At 44.2% G+C, this 5,899-nt stretch overlaps 1 long non-coding RNA gene across 1 annotated transcript; it reads right to left on the bottom strand.

Annotated features, from left to right (window-relative positions):
- Positions 1-4,397: 4,397 nt before the first annotated feature.
- LOC131017731 (uncharacterized) lies at positions 4,398-5,274 on the bottom strand. The gene is made up of 2 exons (XR_009099831.1): positions 5,159-5,274; positions 4,398-4,638 (listed from the first exon to the last, which is right to left on the bottom strand). It is a non-coding gene; the product is annotated as an uncharacterized LOC131017731 (long non-coding RNA).
- Positions 5,275-5,899: the final 625 nt, after the last annotated feature.

Here is a 5,899-nt window from a genome sequence, read left to right as displayed (position 1 = left end):
ATAGTGTCCGTATCTTGTACGAAATGCCGTCTTCGGAACGTCTTCCGATCGTATTTTCAGTTGATGGTATCCCGTTCTCAAGTCAATCTTTGAAAAGGTGCTCGCTCCTTGTAGTTGATCGAACAGATCATCGATTCGAGGTAACGGATACTTATTCTTCAACGTCACTTTGTTCAGCTCTCGATAATCGATACACAACCTCAAACTTCCATCCTTCTTTTTGACAAAAAGAACTGGTGCTCCCCACGGGGAAACACTAGGTCGAATGAAGCCCATATCTAAAAGTTCTTGAAGTTGCAGCTTCAACTCTTGCAATTCAGCAGGGGCCATTCTGTATGGTGCTCTCGACGTCGGTGCTGCACCAGGCTCTAAGTCGATCGTAAACTCGAGTTGTCGGTCTGGGGGTAATCCTGGTAAAGTCTCCGGAAAAACGTCTTTGAACTCTCGTACGATCGGCACGTCATCAACGTTTGCCTTGGACTCGTCTCTCTGGTTCAGATATACAACGTACGCGGTTGTATCCTTTCTTCGCAAGAGCTTTCTTGCTTGCAATGCCGAGATGATCGGTGTCTTCTTCCATTTTCCCTCAATGCCAATGAAGGAAGTAGGTTCTTGGCCAGGTGGCTGAAAAGATATCCGTCTCTCCTTGCATTGTATCTTGGCATGATTCTCCTCTAACCAATCCATTCCCAAAATTATATCCAAGTGCCACATAGGCATCAATCTCAGGTTTCTAGCCTCAAGCTTAATCGATTCTAACTTAAATTCTAAGTTAGGGCATACGTGCGAAACCGTAGTAGTTCTGCCTATAGGTGTGGTTACTCTTAGAGATTGTGGGGCAGGCTCTACTTTCAATTCTAAGGTATCGACACAATTATGTGAGATAAAAGAATGCGAAGCTCCAGTATCAAACAAAACTACGATAGGCACTCCTTTCAACTCGCCTATACCTGTCAAATTTCTTTGATTCTTCTCTGGTGCCTTCTGATCCAGTGCAAACACCCTCTGGTGATGCTGTTGATTTGCCTGTGTGGCTGGTGGTTGCCTTTTTGACTGACGCGGTCGATAGGCTTGCTGTTGTCGTTGTGGCGGAGGTAGCGGTAAGATTCCATCCATTGCTTTGAGTTGTGGCCGGAATTGGTTCGGTCGTCCTCCGCTCCCACTTTGCTGACGATTCGGACACTGGTTCGAGTAGTGTCCAACTTTTCCGCAGGTGTAACAGGCATTCTGTCCCATTTTACACTCTCCCAAATGGAGTTTATTGCACTTTCGGGCAAGGCGGTAATCCTCGCGGTCCTTGAAAAACTGCTGCTGGGGCAGCTGGGCCCACATAAGGTCGTTTATCTCTATTCTGAAATTGCGGTGGCGCATTCTGACTCTGCCACGGCTTCTTGGGACCTTGATTTCGGTCGTCCCATTTTCTCTTGCCCTTTTGGCTTCGTCCAGCAAAAGGATGATTTCCCGATTGAACATTCGGGTTTGATTGTGGAATCGAGCCTTGACTCGGTCTCTCTGGCTGCATTGCCAGTTCCATGTCTAGCGCTCGGTTTAAAGCCTCAGCGTAAGTTAGCGCACTCTGACTCGCTAAAACAACTCGTATCTCTTGCTTTAATCCGGAGCAAAACAGTTCTGACATCTTTTCATCTGTATCCACTCGATATGGAGCATATCGGGCCAGATCGCAAAACTGTCGGTCATACTCAGCTACCGTCTTACTCCCTTGCTTCAAATTTACAAACTCCATCTCTTTCTTCTTTCGATAGCTTCGGGGTATGTATTTCTCACAAAGAGCTTCTTTGAACTGCTCCCAGGTAAGAGCTGCTATCTGCTCCTCGTTCATCGTCTTCTGCTTCGCTTCCCACCAGAAATCTGCGGATCCCTTAAGTTGATACGACATACACATGAGTCGCTCAGCGTCATTACATCGAAGGAATCTAAAAATTCTCTCCATACTTCGAATCCACTCCTCGGTTTCAGCGGGATCTCCTGATCCATTGAATGTTGGTGGATTTTGTCGCAGAAAAAGTTCCTCTACCCTCCTTTCTTGTTGTGGGGGAGGTGGTGGCGTGGGATCTCTCTGCTCCTCTTCCTCCTCTTCTTCTCGATCTATGTTCCTTCTGTTCCCCCTTCTTCTCGGAGGCATACTATAAAGGAAAAAGAAACATATAACTATCGGCTTCGAAACTAGCCGTTCGTCATAAAAACAAACAAGCGATTTCTGTTTTTCTCACTTCGCTTCTATATCTCTTTTGAAAAACTCAAAACTCTCAAAAATTTTCGTCTACTCAATTTCTCGTCTATCATCGATCATAATTCTCATCAACCTCTATTTCTCGTTTATCACTATGCATCAGCATCATCATCATTCTCAAAACTCTGATAAGGAAGGTAAAACTCACTAATCATCAACATCTCAGTATATATATATATAGGGAAAATTGCCTCTTCCTCGAGGGCTTTTACAAAAGTAGGATCCTATATATAACGGTCCTAATACTAAAATGATGCTCTAGCTATACAAGCATCATAGGTACTAAGCACCTATAGATATATGCTATCTACATATACACACTATACTATGCCTCTCTACATATATATATATATCAACTATGCATCTATACATATATGCGCGTCTACTAAATACACGATCACCAGTCGTCATCTCCTGCAATCCTGCTCGTCGCCTCATCATAATCCATGTCCTCACTCGGCTCCGTCTCCTCGTCCTGCTCTGCCTCCTGACTCCCGTACTCGTCAATCAGTCGATAGACGCTGTCATCACTCGGCTCATCCTCAACGTCCGTGTCCATCATCGGTCCAAAAACCGGCACCTCGGGAACAGGTACCCATGTCTCAACTCCGTCGGCTGTAGTGTGACGCTGCAACGGCTGAGTCCATCCGTATCCGACCGTCATCTCTGGAGTCTCCTCATCCGGGTCCTCCTCATCACTGTCAAGGAGTATGGGCCGAGAACTTCCCTCCTGGGCGTCTCGGGACGGTGGGTATAAAATCGAATGCATATATGTCTGAAAGGCCAAAGTGCCAGGCTCAGGTAGCGGGGCAACCCTCGGATATGGATCGAAGGGGACATACTGCATCTCAGGCTCGGTGGAAACAATCGGCTGTGCCGACTCAACAAACAGGTGGCAGTGGCGAAGATTCCGTCGCCGGTGTCCAATCCCAAGGCGGTAACTCGGCACTGGAAAAAGGAATGAGTGATAGAAACGCAAACGGGTCATGCTCTACCACTGGAGAATATGTCTCAAAGATAGTCGGCTCGGAAACAAGAGGCTCAGATAGAACTGGCATCGGATCAACTGGGGGTGGAGGTGCAAACAGAAACGGCTCATCGGGAAGTGGGGGCACAACAAGTAGCTCCCTTCCCTGGGCTGGTCCCTCTAACTGTCCATACGGCGGTGGAGGTGGCTCGTCAAAAGCAAAATAGCGGTGGCTCAACGTCGCGATGAAACCACGGAAATCGGCGCTCACTAACCGCCCAAACTCAGTCCTCCTGATATACTGCAGCACCAGCGAAGCCGCCCAGTCTTGCCATCCGAGTGGCAACTGTGGAATCAGGTGTGTAATAGCCTCAGCCTCGTCTATCCCATGGGCACTAGCCTCCAACCAGCGTCGGTGGTAGTACGCTAGAAACTCCCCAAGAGTATCGCCCTCTCGCAGTCCAGTAGTCCTGAACCATCGGCGCATCGCCTCGCTGTATCGTCTCTGTATCGATGCCTCCTCTTGACTCTGCATCCTGTAAAATATCACGTTCATTAGAAAATGGATACGAAACTTACTTGGTACATCTCAATCAACAACATACTCGTCCTCGTTTGATATGGTGGGGCATCAGCTATACTAGCCTCAACATTTCTCCTCATATTCCACATCAACTGCCTCATATCAGATTCCATCCTCTCAAACAATTCCGTCATCAAAACAATTCATAACTCATTAGTGAAACAAACTCAACTTTCAATCAAGAAAGCGACAAGAAACAACATCAACTTCTTACCTCGTTTAAGCCGGAGGAGATGGGGTGCTGGGGTTTCGTTTCAAACTGACTCTCTCAAATTAGTCTAAGAATTCAAATTAGACTAGTACTCAATTTTAAAAGAGTAGAAGCAACCAAGGGTTCAACTTAGTCAAGCAATAGACTCAGAGCAGATGACCTGCTCTGATACCACCCTGTCGCAGCCCGCAGACCCGACACTAGTAATAGTGGGGTACGAGTATCGATACGACTATTTTTAAAGAATAAAAGATAAGAAGAACTAGGTGAACGTCATGCGGAAGCTCACGTAAAAGCATGCTAAGGAAAAACTTCATAAAATTAGCCCAAGGGTAAAATCGTCAACATTGTCATAACTTTTTAATTATCAGGAATTTCACGAACAAAAACAAAACGCGTATAGTTCATTTTTCATAAGGAAGCATAATTTGCAGAGTATCGCAGCAAAAGGCGAACCGATTATATGTATGAAGACACATAACCGTGAGTGTATTGCTTGATCTCAAAAGAAACTAAGTAATTCAAACATCAAGACTCTATTATCATAGAGGCAAAATAGTAATTTAATTTACATCATTTGAAACTCTCCCCCATCAGCACCAGTCCAATCTCACTCCCAGCTTAGCCTGCACATTTAGAAATACATGCAGGGCGTGAGTACATAATACTCAGTGGGCAAATGCCGAAAAACAAGAAAGGTGCTCATAGAGCTATAGGTTTGGAACTTGCCACATCTCAGCAACACACAGAAAATAAATTAGTATTAAAAAAATCTGTGCATGCAGTTTTCACAATCAACATCATAAATAAGTGTCTGCAGACAAAGTATACGTCATGTATGTACCGCATCTACAACTCATCATTATAATTAAGGTACTGAGAAGTAGGCCTCCCTCTCAAGTACCGTGACCGGCCGACCCGAAGACGGCTCACAGTCACCTCTGTGCACAAAATCCCGCTTGTGGCAGGACCGAATTCGTCTCATCAGTAGAGGGTAACACACAAGCTCAACATCAAAAATTGGCAAGTCAAACAGTTCTCAAATATCATTTATCTCAAAACATTTGTTAATCTCATAACATCATTATATCATTAAATCAGTTTAGAAAACTCGGATAATATTTGTATACTCAAAATATTGCCCACCTGAAGTCCTTCGCTTATTCTGGAAAGAAATCAGGCAACTTACTTCTTCGTCTCGCTCGGGCCTTCATACGTCATCATCACATCGTCATCGTCATCGAAGGTTCATGTGATAAAACAAACCTTAGTCAGAAACTCAAATTCTAAATCCAATCTCTTCTTTACTCCAACTTCTCACTCAACGTCTATTTACCCGTTAAAACTCAATCCCTAGGTATACTTGGCTTCTAAGGATTCACACGTCCAATTATCGACTTAACTCTCAACTCGACTCAAACTTATAGCAAACAAGCACATAAACAAGTATAAACACTTAGGCATATTAAAACACACATAGACAAGTCGAAAACAAGCTTTACTCTGCACTGACTCAACTTTAAAACCTCACCAGACTCTGTACAGAACTCTCCTGGGGTCGTAACTCATACCAAAAGAAACCTCTTCGAGTCTAGTTTCATTTAAAAAAAAGTAGGGTCAAAAACTCCAAGTATTTTAGGAGATATGACTGTTTTACTACAGTCTACCATAATCGGCAGTTTTTAGCATCCGAAAAGTTTGATTTTTGAAAAATAGTAAACGTTGTCAAAACGGTCTGAAATTTTGTGGGTACTTAGTTAAGACACTCAGGTCTCAACCATAAAAATTTGGGTTCCAGAATGCTAAGGAAAGCTACTGGAAACGATGACTCTATTGGCTACTCACCGAACAATTCGGCAGAATGTAGCAGTTTTAGTATTACATTTT

Source organism: Salvia miltiorrhiza, chromosome 3 (genome assembly GCF_028751815.1).
Source record: "Salvia miltiorrhiza cultivar Shanhuang (shh) chromosome 3, IMPLAD_Smil_shh, whole genome shotgun sequence".
Lineage (NCBI taxonomy): Eukaryota > Viridiplantae > Streptophyta > Magnoliopsida > Lamiales > Lamiaceae > Salvia > Salvia miltiorrhiza.
The sequence above is the reverse complement of the archived record's forward strand: the minus strand, read 5'-3'. Positions and strand labels throughout refer to the sequence as shown.